Source organism: Periplaneta americana, chromosome 7 (assembly GCF_040183065.1).
Source record: "Periplaneta americana isolate PAMFEO1 chromosome 7, P.americana_PAMFEO1_priV1, whole genome shotgun sequence".
NCBI classification, from domain to species: Eukaryota; Metazoa; Arthropoda; class Insecta; order Blattodea; family Blattidae; genus Periplaneta; species Periplaneta americana.
This window is the reverse complement of record NC_091123.1, coordinates 6682426-6698309: the sequence shown is the minus strand read 5'-3', so window position 1 is coordinate 6698309 and position 15884 is coordinate 6682426. Positions and strand designations below refer to the sequence as shown.

General features: G+C 37.0%; 1 protein-coding gene, 1 long non-coding RNA gene and 5 other non-coding genes across 9 annotated transcripts in view; 6 read left to right on the top strand and 1 right to left on the bottom strand.

Annotated features, from left to right (window-relative positions):
* Positions 1–15884, bottom strand: part of LOC138702841 (fibrillin-2-like) — an 868508-nt gene that overhangs the window by 137806 nt on the left and 714818 nt on the right. The window lies entirely within an intron of this gene.
* LOC138702843 (uncharacterized) overlaps positions 1–15884 on the top strand; it is a 79324-nt gene that overhangs the window by 42915 nt on the left and 20525 nt on the right. Inside the window, exon 2 of the long non-coding RNA XR_011332908.1 lies at positions 4047–4103. This is a non-coding gene — a long non-coding RNA (uncharacterized lncRNA). The remainder of the gene's footprint in view (positions 1–4046; positions 4104–15884) is intronic.
* On the top strand, positions 12696–12768 carry TRNAK-CUU (transfer RNA lysine (anticodon CUU)). The gene has a single exon. It is a non-coding gene; the product is annotated as a tRNA-Lys (tRNA).
* TRNAI-UAU (transfer RNA isoleucine (anticodon UAU)) lies at positions 12868–12968 on the top strand. Its single transcript has 2 exons — positions 12868–12905; positions 12933–12968. It is a non-coding gene; the product is annotated as a tRNA-Ile (tRNA).
* On the top strand, positions 13859–13931 carry TRNAK-CUU (transfer RNA lysine (anticodon CUU)). The gene has a single exon. It is a non-coding gene; the product is annotated as a tRNA-Lys (tRNA).
* TRNAI-UAU (transfer RNA isoleucine (anticodon UAU)) lies at positions 14029–14129 on the top strand. Its single transcript has 2 exons — positions 14029–14066; positions 14094–14129. It is a non-coding gene; the product is annotated as a tRNA-Ile (tRNA).
* On the top strand, positions 14598–14670 carry TRNAK-CUU (transfer RNA lysine (anticodon CUU)). Its single transcript has one exon. It is a non-coding gene; the product is annotated as a tRNA-Lys (tRNA).

Genomic DNA, 15884 nt, shown 5'->3' with positions numbered 1-15884 from the left:
AGCGTTAGTTTTCCTACATAATTTTCATATTTTCCAAAATCCATTTTTCGTCAGTTTTGAGAACTAATTGCATCATTTCAGAATAAAACAAAACACATACTAGCCTACAATAAACAATAGGCTATTACACGAAGGCCATGACCTGCAGGATTGCTGACATGTTTAGAACTCAAATTCAATTGGTTATTAAAACCTTCACGGCTTACTAAAAATAATTTACAGGTCTGATTCTATGGTGTGTAATTTTATGAGTACAGCTGTGTATTGGATATTAAAATCTACAAAACTTGAGACGGTTTGATGACATTATTACCATTAGAAATGAAATATTATTATAATTAATGCCAAGATGCCACTATCTTTCATTAATTATACGTATTAATGCTATATTGATGATATGAAAGTGAAACTTTTGGGGTTATATAAGTAGATGTAGAGAATGTATGAAATTAGATCTTCATTTCTATAATTTACTATATAAAACCACAAAACTTACGTAAGATAATAATATTGTTATTAAAAATGAAATATTTTTATAGTTGGTGGGGTTGGGTCCTTTTCGTACACTTAATGGCGGTGTGGTGTCGATATTTATATGCGTCATTCTCTTCAGTATTGGCTCGAGAGAGCGCAAAAATTACAGTTCCTAAGGAAAGACCAAAAGGTATTACTTACTGATAAAATAAGAGACCTAGAAAATTTTGTAGTCTCCCGATCATTTCAGCAAGATCTCTTAACAGGATGAAATGATTTTACCCTCTACATTTCAAGCTCTACATGTAGCAGGTATACCAAGATGCTATGTCTATTGTTCGAAAGCATAGCATACCTGATATTTTTTTTAACTTTCGCGTACAATTCACAATGACCTGAATTAGCTATTAATTAGTCCCACAGGAAATACCCACTGATCGTTCTGACATTGTTACTTGCGTTTTCGCGTTGAAACTCAAAGACTGAAGGTGGATAGGTTCAAGAAAAAGTATTTGGCATAAAAAAAAACATTCAGAGGGGATATGTTTCATTATTATGGAAGAAAATAACTTTCAAAATGTCTAGTATTCTTTATTGAAAATAAATCTGAAAAATTTTTATTTGAACGTCTAATTTACTTAGTTTGCAGCATTTGCTGCACAAGCCACTAGTAACTTATATTATGAGGGAGTCGCAGTGAAGATGGTATGAGGATGGCGTGTATTTATAACGTGCAGAGTTGTCCTTGGCACCACGCGGTAGGGGTGATGGAGGTGGCACTTCGACAGCCATGATTGATGGAGACCACTTTGTCCTTTAATTACCTGTCACAGGATCTCGGCACTGAATGCAAACAACAATCGCTTCCCATAGCTCCTTGCGGGACGGGACCTTCCTTTTAATCTCTGGCACTCGTGTTCAACAACGCCAAATAGTGATCGATCCGTCATCACTGATGATGAACTCAGCTGTAGCTTCTTCTTACTCAAAAGGCCAGGGATCGATTTTCGGGAAGCTATGCTAAGGATTTTATCGACTTTAAAATCTTTTGCCCTGCGACGGGTTTGAACCCGCGTACTGGGATCTAATAATTGCGGCTAGGACTTTTAGGTGATATAAAAATGGGAAATATTTATTTTTATGTGGTCAAAATATAAGAAATGGAGGGTTTTTTGAAAAACAATCATAGTCCAAAAACATAAATTTTAAGGAGAAACAAAAAACTATCTGACATGGGCATTGTTAACACTTCAAGTATGAAATTCATCATGCCATTTCGTAAGGTGTTGTATGAAATTGAAAAAAACTGAAGTACATTTATAACTTAAACTGTGTCATAGAAATACATGTGTACATTCAGCTAACTGTGGACAGTGGTTGTTTTAAGAAGAAATACTCTGTTGTGGCTGAAGTGTGCCTCTCCTTTAATCTTCTTTTTCTTTATCCGTTTCTTCTCTTTTCGTTGCTTACGTTTCTTCCATGGGGTTACTTCTGCATCTAAAGATGACTCCATAACTAATAGGCCTACAATTCACGCGCCAAAGTATTTTTCTCAGAGGTGGCTTTTGCCGCGTATATAAAAAGCAGTATTGCCAATCTACTACAGTTTAAAATTGTATGGATAAATGTTTCAAGATGATTCATTCATTAATAGCGTTCTGCCCAAGGGCAGGTCTTTCACTGCAAACCCAGCATTCCCCAGTATTTCCTATTTTCTGCCTTCCTCTTAGTCTCCTCATATGATTCATATTTATATCTTAATGTTGTCTGTCATCTGATATCTTCTTCTGCCCCGAACTCTTCTCCCGTTCACCATTCCTTCCAGTGCATCCTTCAGTAGACAGTTTCTTCTCAACCAGTGACAAAAATGTGACATGAATGGGATATTTGTAAATACTACCATCGTCCTAGTTGGACAATGACTGTTTCCCCTCCCCAAAAAAAGTATTTGGACTATGGTTGTTTCATGAAAATTTCCACTTCTATAACACAGGTCTGCGGTGTTTTTCCCCTAAAAACTAACTCATTAGATAGCAGCTACACTACACTCATCATATGCTTAATATCTCGAATTTGCATTTTTTGGACTATGGTTCTTTTAAAAAAAAAAAAACCTTCAAATATGTTTCAAAACTTGTAAAATATTTTCTTTAAAAAACCTGAGCTAAATTTAAGATAGAGTATAAGAAGTACTGACTCGAAGTTTCCAGTAGCCATGAAGGTAAAGCTTAAATTAGGCATTGTAAAACTGTGCTGATTATCACGAAGTGCTTAACTTTTACTTTGAAAATGAAAATTTCTATGTTCAGGATTATTAATTTTAGAGAGTGGAATAAGGTGGGTGCTCCTGTTATGGCCATGTTCCTGATATGGCCACCCCCCTATTGTGAGTTAGTTAACAAAAAAATCTGCTAAATTGCAGCAGCATCCAGTGAAAGGGCATCCTGGTATGTCACTTGATCGTTTTCCATCCAGTCAGGTTGAGCAACATGGCGTCAGTTGCCTGTTTTGCGGTTTTCATGTGATCTCTTCTTATTTTTCTCTGGTAAGTCTCCTTTGTTTTATGCATATTTTTCAAAGACTTGTTCATGAAAACCATCGTACTCCATTCAGTTTTTAATGTTATGTTGATTGGTGTTGTCGTTGATGGCGTATCTTTTACAAGTTGTTCATAATCAAACGATTTTCGTGAAAGATTACCTGTACCTGATATGGCCATATTAAATGCACCATGACCATATCAAGTTCATTTCACTTTTGTTTTTTCACCTGACAAATTTACATGCCTTATAGCTGGGATTACGCAAAAATTTTGCATTTTAAGAAAAACAACTTAATTTTTATGGAAAAACCTATTTTGACTACACTTTTGAATTATAAAAAAGATTATTAAGTGTCATTTTTATTCATTTTACATCAAAATTATTTAATTTTAACACAACTGTGCTATCAAACTGAAAACAATCACAATTTATAGAACATGGAACAAGGGTGGCCATATGATACGCACACGTTCCTGATATATGCCACTAGGTAGACTTTTGGAATTTGGGGCTTTCTGGAGTCCACACCTGTGGAGTAACGGTCAGCGCTTCTGGCCGCGAAACCAGGTGGCCCGGGTTCGAATCCCGGTCGGGGCAAGTTACCTGGTTGAGGTTTTTTCCGGGGTTTTCCCTCAACCCAATACGAGCAAATGCTGGGTAACTTTCGGTGCTGGACCCCGGACTCATTTCACCGGCATTATCACCTTCATTTCATTCAGACGCTAAATAACCTAGATGTTGATACAGCGTCGTAAAATAACCCAAAAAAGTTAAAGCTTTCTGGACAATTAAAGCTATTTTTATGGGGAAAGGAAATTGGCGGCTAGAAAAATTCTCAAACCTTAGTATGGCCATATCAGGGACACCTACCTTATTTGCGGAAAATAATGTCCTGCACAAATCTGAGGAGGTGGAGTGGAAGATTCACCAAGTAAAGATTGCGTCACTTGCGAATTCTAGTTTGGCATTATACTTTTTTCTTTCACAGACAATGTTTTCGTTTTTGAGAACATGACATTATTGTTTCAGGATGTTTGGGAATGCCTGCAGCAGCGAAGAAGAACAAGGCTGGCCCCACAACTCTGAGTAAGTAGAAATTGGATTATTAATCAGTCTTAACTCAGAATCGTTGAAATGACTTGTTTTCTTACTTCTCAAAGTGAGTGAAGCGGTTCTTGCTCCCTTGCAGGTGCTTGTACATGCATTCGACATTAAGAAAGCCTTCGTATTCGAGAGGGTTAGGGAGGGGGTAATCGATATGCAGCTTGTGTAGACCTTCTTCCATTTAGAAAGCTTTGGACCGAATCTTGAGTTGCTAACAGATAATCCGTATTGGAGTGACTACAATTTTCTGCATTCAGTCAAGCGATTACAGAGAAATCCCACGATCTCAGCGTCCAGAGATATCGTCCGCCTTATCTTCTTCAATCCCTCCGAAGAAAACGCTTCTCTCGCGTTCCCCCCCCCCCAATCCCTTTCTTTCATTTTATTTATTCTTGTCGTCCTGTGTAGCGTAGCTAGTATAGCGCTGGCGTTCTGTGCTGGAGGTTACCGGTTCGATCCCGGCGCAGGTCAATAGCATTTAAGTGTGCTTAAATGCGACAGGCTCATGTCAGTAGATTTACTGGCATATTTAAGAACTACCGCGTGACAAAATTCCGGCACACCGGCGACCCTGATATAACCTCGGCAGTTGCGAGCGTCGTTAAATAAACCATAATTTAAATTTTATTTCTTCTTTCCTAACTTCTTTGATTCTTCCGTCAAATTTTGTTGTTTTCAATACATTTTTCTCACTCAATATTTTGTTCATTCATCCATTAAGGAGTTAGGTACAGCTTACAACAATAAAATTTTTTTCCTCCATTACTGTATCTTGTACAATAATAAAAATTAGTATGTGTAAAACACTGTCCCTCTGCTATATGAAAAAAAAATATATATATATTGTTACGATTAAAAAAAATTATTTACATATTTTTTTTAATTTAGTTCACTGTGCAGTGATGATGCGTTTCCCACATAACTCAAAAACTATCCAACATTCTGTGATGAATATTTTCGTGTGTATTTATGCATGTCATATCTACAATATGATGCAAGATCACTTCTCTACCTTTGATAGATTGTCTGATAAAAAGTAAATTCATTTAAAAATGGTCAAATATTAGAATTTTCTATTACACAAAATAAAAAAAAATATATATTATTTATTAAGGAATTTAGTTGAAAGAGCATGATATTCTAACACGAGTTTCAGCAATAAAATAAAAGCGAGAGAACATGAAAAAGTTAACAAGTTTTTTAGTTATGAGGGAAACGCTTCATCACTGCATAGTGAAGTGACAACATTTTGAATTTTGAAAAAAAAAAAAAAAATTAAATCGTAAAAACATTTTTATCATATAGCAGAAGGACAGTGTTTTACACATACCAATTTTCATTATTGTACAATATACAGTAATAGAGGGAAAAAATGAATATTTCGAAACATTTTACTGCTGTAAGCTGTACCTCACCACTTAAGTCACGAAATACAAAGTTTTGAGGAAACAGAAAAACTGTTTAAAAGAAATGCATGAGTTAAGAATAGGAAATTTGAAATGCGAAAAGTTGGTAAAAACATAACGAATATTTCTGAATCGAAAAGTATTGGGAATAAATTTGAATAAGGAAAAAAAAAAAAAAGTTTCCTTCCCAGGCAGGATTCGAACCACGAAATTCTTAGTTACCAGTCTATCCTGATCTGGAGTGAACAAGGCTCTGAAATCAGCTGGAGGATCGGTCCGGTTTTTTTTTTTTGCCACTACTGTACCTTTCCTCCTGAATTGAATTGATTTTACGGGAGGGGGGCACTATGGCCTAACACTGCGATCTGTTACGGTCTAGGCGCATTTCCAACCCACACCGGCTGACTACACTAAGGTTCGCTATGTACCCAGGTTTCTAGCAGGCAACCTCCCTCGTCCCTAAACCAGCCCCCTCCGTGCGTCGCCAGCCGACGAAATGGAGAAATGGTGACGGAATGATGTAAATTCCTAATATGGGGAAAATGGGAGAACCCCGAGAAAAACCCCAACTGTGACCTTGTCCTCTACAAGTGTGACTATGGATTTTTCAACAGTAATCTCACTAGAGGTTTTGATTTATCTAGAGAAAATCAAAACTCGAGTGGGATTTAATTGACTATTACACGATTAGAAGAAAGTATATAAAGATTAGAAGTAACGAAGTACTCCAATACAATAAAATATTAATTGACTTACGAAAATACAACTGTCTTCAAATGTATTATTGTACCATCTCAACATTACAAATATTACCCTAGATGCATGCTAGATGGCAGTAGTGAGCAATGCCTTCTCGTCGAGAAGTTCTCGATCTGTTATACACGATGGCAATGTTACTAGTCAAGATGGCTTTGTTGATTCAGTTTCATTTTTATTAAAATGCAACATTCCACTTCAATTATCCGAATCCCAGTAATCAACGTCACTTGACAGATGATTTTCAATAAATCGTAATATTAAACAATCTCTGATACGTGACTATCCATAATATCATATATCAGAAGCTATAACATAACCTAACTAATAGACTATACACAAGTGTTAGAAAAGTTTTAATTAACGACGATGACATAAAAAATAAACATGAATAATTTTAAAAGGAATAATTATTGAATGTACAATTTTCAAATTTGAATGTGGTTGGTGGTTCAATTGATGTTATATTGGACTGTGCGTAATAGAAGTGGAACTCGTTGATTTAGGCCTACATGGTATATTCAACTTATTCAGACTTTCCGAATGAATAATTTTAAAAGGAATAATTATTGAATGTACGATTTTCAAATTTGAATGTGGTTGGTGGTTCAATTGATGTTATATTGGACGTGTGCGTAATAGAAGTGGAACTCGTTGATTTAGGCCTACATGGTGTATTCAACTTATTCAGGATTTCCAATGGTGCTCTTCATTTATTTGTAAATCGGATTTCAGAAGATGCATAGGTATGATCAGTGATTTTTATTAATACTTGTTCTTGAATGCCAATGCGAGTCATATTTGAAACTGCTGTGCATCGACTGGAGTGGTTTGTAATTATATATATATATGTATATATATATATATATATATATATATATATATATATATTTCTTTTTGACGTCCAGACCAGCGCAGTTTCAAATGTTGGCAAACAAAGAAACAAATGCTAGGGACGCGATAAAATTGTGCGATAAGCAGCCATGATTGGTTGAAATACGTCCTTTCGTACCGTTTTATTGGTCAAAAGTAGTATGACGTAGTAAGAGTGTAATAGTCAATGAAAAATCCCAGGCCTATCCCGGACTCGAACCCGGGCCGCCTGCGTGACAGATCAGAGGTCTGACCACTCAACCACCACAGGGATTACCTTTCATTCTGACTTATCCTGTATATAAATTAAGCAAAACCGAAGATTGCTTTGAACTCGTATATAAAATATCCCCCGTTTTGTTTCATTATTTCTCTCCACATTCCTGATTGCGTTCTTTCCCCTGAACCCGCGTCCTATAAGTCTAGCTGACTGCATAATGTATGCGCACATAATTTTTCTAGCGTGGCGCTGTTGATTTGCTATTTTGAATACAGCTACTGTTGGCTCTCATGGCAGTCGTTGGAACTCTTTCAGGTTAAGGCGGAGATGCTCTATTAAGAAAATTAAGTACGGAGAGAAATATGAATTAGTGTTTCACATTTAAATAATTAAACCAACACTCGCCTGAGGGAACTGCCAATACAACTTGTTTACAATCCATTTTTATACGAGGTGCGATCAAAATGTCCCAGAAGTGTAAATTGAGGTGGACGACTTCTGTCCACTTACGTTGGTAGTAGTACATTTCTAACGAACGAATAACATGGATCTTTGCTCACGAGTTTCAAAGTGTAGAAATGAGAGTGGAATTTTCTAAAATATATTATAAACTGCGTCGTGCACCATTCAGAATATAAATACTTTATCATTGAGCTACTATAGAATTCGTAATTAATCTGTTTTACTTATAACCATAATAGTTTACTTTTGTAGCTGCAACTTTGTCTCTCAGTCGAAATGAAATATTTATGTACCACAACGACAGATACTGACAGTTCTTTAAAAGTTGACATTTTAATCTAAATTGAATCGGTTTTTTGAGCAATTTTGGAAATATTTAACATTCCTTTCCTCCATTACTGTATCTTGTACAATAATGAAAATTAGTATTTGTAAAGTATTGTCCTTCTGCTATATGAAACAAATATTTTTACAATAAAAAAAAATAGATTTTTTAAATTCAAAATGGTGGCATTTATGAAGCGTTTACCCCCTAACTCAAAAACTACCCAAGATTCTGTGATGAAATTTTTTATGTGTATTTATGCATAATCCACAATAAAATTCAAAATCACTTCTCTACCTTTCATAGATTATCTGATAAAAAAAAATTCATTTAAAAAATGGTCTAATACAAAATAAAAATATATTGTTTATTAAGGAACGTATTTGAAAGAGCATGATATTGTAAACATGAGTTACAGCAATAAAATAAAAGAGAGAGAACATGAAAAAGTTAACAAGTTTATGAGTTGTGAGGGAAACGCTTCATCACTCCACAGTGAACTATCACCATTTTGAATTTTGAAAAAATATAGGCTTATATATATTTTTTTTATCGTAAAAATATTTTTCTCATATAGCAGAAGAACAGTGTTTTACACATATCAATTTTCATTATTGTACAAGATACAGTAATAGAGGGAAAAAATTAATATTTCGAAACATTTTACTGCTGTAAACTGTATCTAACCTCTTAAGTCACGAAATACAAAGTTTTAAGGAAACAGAAAAACTGTTTAAAAGAAATGCATGAGTTAAGAATAGGAATATTTGAAATGGGAAAATTTGGTAAAAACATAATGAATATTTCTGTATGCAAAATAATATTTTTAAATATAATATGTCCCAATATTCAAGTTTGGAAATGTGTGATTTATGGGGTTTCTAAAAATCTCGTAAAGATTTAACAAAACAATCTCTTTATTTCGTGAAATGATTGAAAATTTGGTTAAAAAATAATACGAATTTGATTCTGAAAACCAGTATTTAGAAGCTGACTTCATAACAAGGGTTAAAATTAAGTTATTACCATAATTAAATGGAAAGATATAGCAAGTACGACACATTAAAACTAAAAGAAATGTCAATCTACATTAAACTATGGTTGCATGTAATAACAATTAAGAAACATGTTAAAGGAATTGTCATTGCAACAAAGATTGCTCTCTGGACCAAAATGATCGCATTTTAATTATTTAAATACAATTTAAATTAAGTAACACATTAAACGATTTATCCTCTATATTATTTTAATGTACCGAAATACATATGATATTCCCATGCAGATATTCTGCGTCATCATACGATGAAATAGTAATGGAACGGAGAAAAATTCTCTCCGGCGCCGGGATTTGAACCCGGGTTTTCAGCTCTACGTGCTGATGCTTTATCCACTAAGCCACACCGGATACAACTCCGACGCCGGTTAGAATCGTCTCAGATTAAGCTCCAACTCTTGGGTTCCCTCTAGTGGCCGCCCTCTGCACTACGTCATAGATGTCTCCGGTGTGGCTTAGTGGATAAAGCATCAGCACGTAGAGCTGAAAACCCGGGTTCAAATCCCGGCGCCGGAAAGAATTTTTCTCCGTTCCATTACTCTTTCATCGTATGATGACGCAGAATATCTGCATGGAAATATCATATGTACTTCGGTACATTAAAATAATATATATGATATGCGTAAATCACTTCGTGATTTAAGACGGCGCTTATTCCGTCGGATCCCGGCCAACTAGTCACTCATACCGAGTGCACCTCAGCACATGTGTGGACTTCGGTCCTGCGTTCATAGACATCTATGACGTAGTGCAGAGGGCGGCCACTAGAGGGAACCCAAGAGTTGGAGCTTAATCTGAGACGATTCTAACCGGCGTCGGAGTTGTATCCGGTGTGGCTTAGTGGATAAAGCATCAGCACGTAGAGCTGAAAACCCGGGTTCAAATCCCGGCGCCGGACAGAATTTTTCTCCGTTCCATTACTCTTTCATCGATTTATCCCCTATCAAACACGAATGTTCCCTGGATCAAACGTCCTATTTTAATTATGTAATTACTTTATATTTATTTCTAACGGGTGCAGCGGAGCGCACGGGTACGGCTAGTAAGAAATAAAATTAGAGGAGATAGGAATTCGTGTTGTGGAACATTCTGATCACACCTGCCGTCCGGTGAGATGCGGAAGCGCTGAAATGTGGAAGTTCTTAGCTGTCGCTTCAGAGAAGTAAAGAGATAGTCAGTCAGTTCTCTTCCAAGACTCGCAACGCCTACCTTTCTCGTCGACACGTTCCTACACATTAGTCACACTGAGGCAGTGGTGTAACTGAAATGGAACAACGATATGATGGAAGACCGAACACAAAGAACTTTATACGGTTTTCAACAAGCGTGTTACAAACCACAAGCATAAACGTCAGAATCTGTTGCTTCCCTTTTCATTTTGTTTAGCGATGTACTTTACGTTATTTCCAACTCCAGCGGATAGACTATGTTTTATTTCATTAGTCGAAAATGTGTGTTTGTGAGGCGTAGGGAAGGGGTGGGTGGAAATCCTGCGTTTACCTGTTAGAGCATAGCTAATAGCATTATGCGTCAAACTCTCGACAAGCAGAAATGAGATGATGAGTGGCTTTTTAGGAGTTGGTTTTCAGTCTCTGAAATTCAACTGAGGTAGCTTAAGCAGGGTGCGAATTAACGAGGGGAATGAGGGGATTTCCCCCTGTTGGAAACTTACCGCTCTCTCATAAATTCATAATAACATCCCTGCCAGGGATAACTTCTATCCCCCACTCACATAATATTGTTTTAATACAAGTATAATGTACTTTATAAAGTACAAAGTAAGCAAAAAAAAAATATTTATCGTCACCGACAAGCTGACAGCAATCAATAACTTAGGAATTACTTACTTACTTACTTACTTTTAAGGAACCCGGAGGTTCATTGCCGCCCTCACATAAGCCCGCCATTGGTTCCTATCCTGAACAAGATTAATCCAGTCTCTACCATCATATCCCACCTCCCTCAAATCTATTTTAATATTATCCTCCCATCTACGTCTCGGCCCCCCCAAAGGCCTTTTTCCCTCCGGCCTCCCAACTAACACTCTATACGCATTTCTGGATTCGCCCATACGTGCTACATGCCCTGCCCATCTAAATCGTCTGTATTTAATGTTCCTAATTATGTCAGGTGAAGAATACAATGCGTGAAGTTCTGCGTTGTGTAACTTTCTCCATTCTCCTGTAACTTCATCCTTCTTAACCCCAAATATTTTCCTAAGAACCTTATTCTCAAACACCCTTAACCTCTGTTCCTCTCTCAAAGTGAGAGTCCAAGTTTCACAACCACACAGAAGAACCGGTAATATAACTGTTTTATAAATTCTAACTTTCAGATTTTTTGACAGAAGACTGGATGATAAAAGCTTCTCAACCGAATAATAACAGGCATTTCCCATATTTATTCTGTGTTTAATTTCCTCCCTAGTGTCGTTTATTATTATTATTATTATTATTATTATTATTATTAAATATATTACAAGTTTCTTAGAAATTCGTACGTTTCTTTGTTGTCGATCGAAATGATGTGTCGATCACTTTCTGGATGTCCGGGCTTTGTATTTCTTCGTAGACATCCACAGGTTCAAATTCATATCCATACACGGTGTTAGAGGTATAGGTGTAAATATTTTGATATTTGTTTAGTAAAAATGCATGTAAAACAACGCCCATTTACTTTTTCCCTTGCTCTGAAAGTTTTTCCTTAAATGTGTAACATATTTTACGTCTGATGTTTTATGAATATCGTACTATGAAACGCCTGTCGGTTTAGACTACTGTATATGCACGTCTTTCCACTCAGCATGAACACTCTTCCTAAGTCAGTTAAGGGTCATTAACCTTGCAGAAAGCTCACTTGATGTAATGGAAGGATCACAGATGCTAAATTAGCCTATATTCATTTAATGTATGAAACAGCAAGAGAATCTGCAATCATGGCAAGGGAGCTCTAATGGCTAGGATTTCAAAATCATGGGATTACAAAAAGACTAATGTCCGTTCCAAAGAATCGAACTCTTCGTCCTCGGACCGGGGATCGTGAACCGCAACATGACCTTGTTTTCTTCATAATGCGACACAACGATTCTAAAAAAAAACATAATGCACTAGTTAAAAGAACATTAACTTTTGTTAACAATTGAACAATTATCTTATTTCGTATGTGTATTTTATTTCAGTAACAATTTTTAAATGTGAATTTATTTGAATTATTTCATGATAGTTTAAAAATGAATGCCATATCGTTTGTAAAGTCTTCTTTCATCTTATAATTCAGATAACATTACTTTAAATTATTTTGTTATTTAGAAGTCCACCATACTTTTGAGAATAATCATTTTTGTCATCATCATAACCGTGGCCATATTCCCCAGTAAGCCACTCCATTCAGACTGATTCAAAGTCCATTATTTTCCGACTATTTCCGTGGGCGTTTTCAACACTAGTAAGTAGTTTAGTAAGTATACCAAACCTTGACTGCCCGGCTAGCTCAGACGGTAGAGCATGAGACTCTTAATCTCAGGGTCGTGGGTTCGAGCCCCACGTTGGGCGACTTTTTTTTCCCCGGTAAATGTCAAAGTTTTTAATCCTTCAATGGTGAAGAAGAAAATACAAAAACGACATAAGAATATTTGAAACAGTTTCTCGCCTTCCCCAGTGGCGCAATTGGTTAGCGCACGGTACTTATAAGACAGTGCTCGTATCTTAACCGAGAGATGCCGGGGTTGTGAGTTCGAGCCTCACCTGGGGAAAATATTTTAAAACCAAGTATAATTTTAAGTCTCTTATTTAATGATGCTATATCAACTAGGCCTATATTAAAATGGATTTGAGTGAGGTGGGTTATGATGATAGAGACTGGATTAATCTTGCACAGCATAGGGACTGATGGCAGGCTTATGTGAGGGCGGCAATGAACCTGCGAGTTCCTTAAAAGCCATTTGTGAGCAGGTTGTAATATCAACTAGGCCTACTACGTTGTTTAGCGTCGATGAGAATGGTGATACCGAGATGATATTTGGCGAGATGAGGCCGAATAATCGTCATAGATTACCTAACATTTGCCTTACGGTTGGGAAAACCTCGGATAAACCCAACCACGTAGTCAGTCCAAGCTGGAATGTAACCCACGCCAGATTAGCTGGCAAGCACCTCTGTCGACTGAGCTACGCCAGTGACTACCTCTTATTTAACCTGCTATTAATTCTGTCAACCTTTCCGGTAATGTATCCATTTCCAGCCTATAACTCCATTTCGAATTTTGTCTTCATGAGTTCTAGGGCCATATCCATAGACATTCTTAGCGCGGGATTTAGGTGGATGATCAGCCAACTAACGTTTTTCGTATTCATAAACCAGTGTTAGCGATATGATATGATATGATATGAATCCTGCTTAGCCCGCGCTACGAACGTACTAAGCTAGCCCCGGCTATCCACTGGTTACTAGTACAGAATTCAAATCATATCCTATCGCTAACACTGGTTTATGAATGCGAAAAACGCTGATCATCCACCGGAAGCCCGCGCTAAAAATGTCTATGAATACGGCCCTTAGAGTTTAATAGCCAACAATATTAATGTTAGTACAACAGGCATTTGTCTATAATGATATACCTCCCTGCAAGACGAGTCCAGTACGTGCCCGGCTAGCTCAGTCGGTAGAGCATGAGACTCTTAATCTCAGGGTCGTGGGTTCGAGCCCCACGCTGGGCGACTTTTTTTTCCGCTAAATGTCGAAGATTTTAATTCTTCGATAGTGAACAATGAAATACAAAAACGACATAATAACATTTGAAACAGTATCCCGCGTTCCCCAGTGGCGCAATTGGTTAGCGCACGGTACTTATAAGACAGTGCTCGTATCTTAACCGAGAGATGCCGGGGTTGTGAGTTCGAGCCTCACCTGGGGAAAGTATTTTAAAACCAAGTATAATTTTAAGTCTCTTATTTAATGATGTTGTATCAACTAGGCCTTCTACTTTATTTAGCGTCGATGGAAATGGTAATAACGAGGTGATATTTGCCGAGATGAGGCCGTAGAATCATCATAGATTACCTAACATTCGCCTTACGGTTGGGTAAACTTCGGAAAAACCCGAACCACGTAATCAGTCCAAGCGAGAATGGAACCCACGCCAGATTAGCTGGCAAGCACCTATGTCGACTGAGCTACGCCAGTGACTACGTCTTGTTTAACATGCTGTTAATTCTGCCAACCTTTCCGGTAATCTATCTAGTTCCAACCCATAACACCATTTAGAATTTCAAGTCATCATGAGTTCTAGAGTTTAATGGCCAACACTATTAATGTGAGTAGTGCAGGCATTTATTTGTCTTGCATGATATACAGCACCTGCTTGCAAAACCACTTCATTGTGTGCCCGGCTAGCTCAGTCGGTAGAGCATGAGACTCTTAATCTCAGGGTCGTGGGTTCGAGCTCCACGATGGGCGAGCGTTACTTTTATAGTTTCTGAAATTTTAGTTATTTCACTCTGAAGAGCTATAAAATATCCAGACGGCTGGAAGAAACTGATGGGAGACGATGTTGGTGTGATGCATGGAAGAGAGTTTCTCCCAGAATGGAGACTCACTGCTTCTTTGATTCCTTGTTACATTACTCTTAACATCATGTTACCATAACCAAAGTACCTCAAATGGTTGGTGAAACACTACTACACTAACAGGATGCTTAATTTTTAACAACACGTTAGTTAACATGCTGTTAGCGTTATTTTAACGAAGTTTGGTGAAACTGGGCCTTAATATTTTCTTTTCCTCAATAAGTTTTCTCTTGACTGTAATTCCATAATTTTGGAGGCAAATCTATAATAATCACGGGTAATCGTAATATTTTGTTACGACGAACAGTAGATGTTACTCAGCTCGAAGTTTAACGTAGGCGAGAAAATGACCAATAAATTTTTCCTGGGGTTCTCTAACAGGATCATGGTTCATTCATGTGCCCTAAATCTATGCTACGAGCTTCTAGTCTTGCCTCTCTAACGGAGGAAGCTGTGCTGGGATATTTATCATTATCACTAGGAACCAGATTTTTATGTAATATCAAGGTGTGAAATATGTACATATTTATGTAAGAAAAATATGTAAAATCATGAAAATATTTAATATCAATATCTGGCAGGTATGGGATAGGTAAGACTCTCCAGTTGTGATTTCATAGAGCACCCGACTTTTTTACCGCACACTTGACACATTACTATTTTTCCATCTGTAGTGAAAACTTCGTCCATCGCAATCCATGATTTTATTTTTGTCGTTAGGGTTGAAGATACAGAGGCCATTTTAGTTAGTTAAAAGCAGTAGATAAACTCACTTGCACTTTATAGTGTAAGTACTAAAACTAGAGAACTGAGTGAAATGAATTACACAACAGAACTCTGCAAGCACTGTTTCGCTTTACTGGATTAGGAGAAAATAAGAGGAGATGTGGGACACATGCATTTTAGCTGCTCCCTGTAAGAAACAAAGTACCTACTAAAACCTCAAACTATAGGTATTTACAAACTGTTGTTTGAGAAGTGACATTCCTGCCTCATTCAGAAGGGTAGGATTATTCCAGCCGAGAACCATACTTTCTAATTGCTGGGAAAATTCCATTTCCGTATAGTAGGTGTACTAAATTTAAAGTAAAGAGGTCAAGCAAT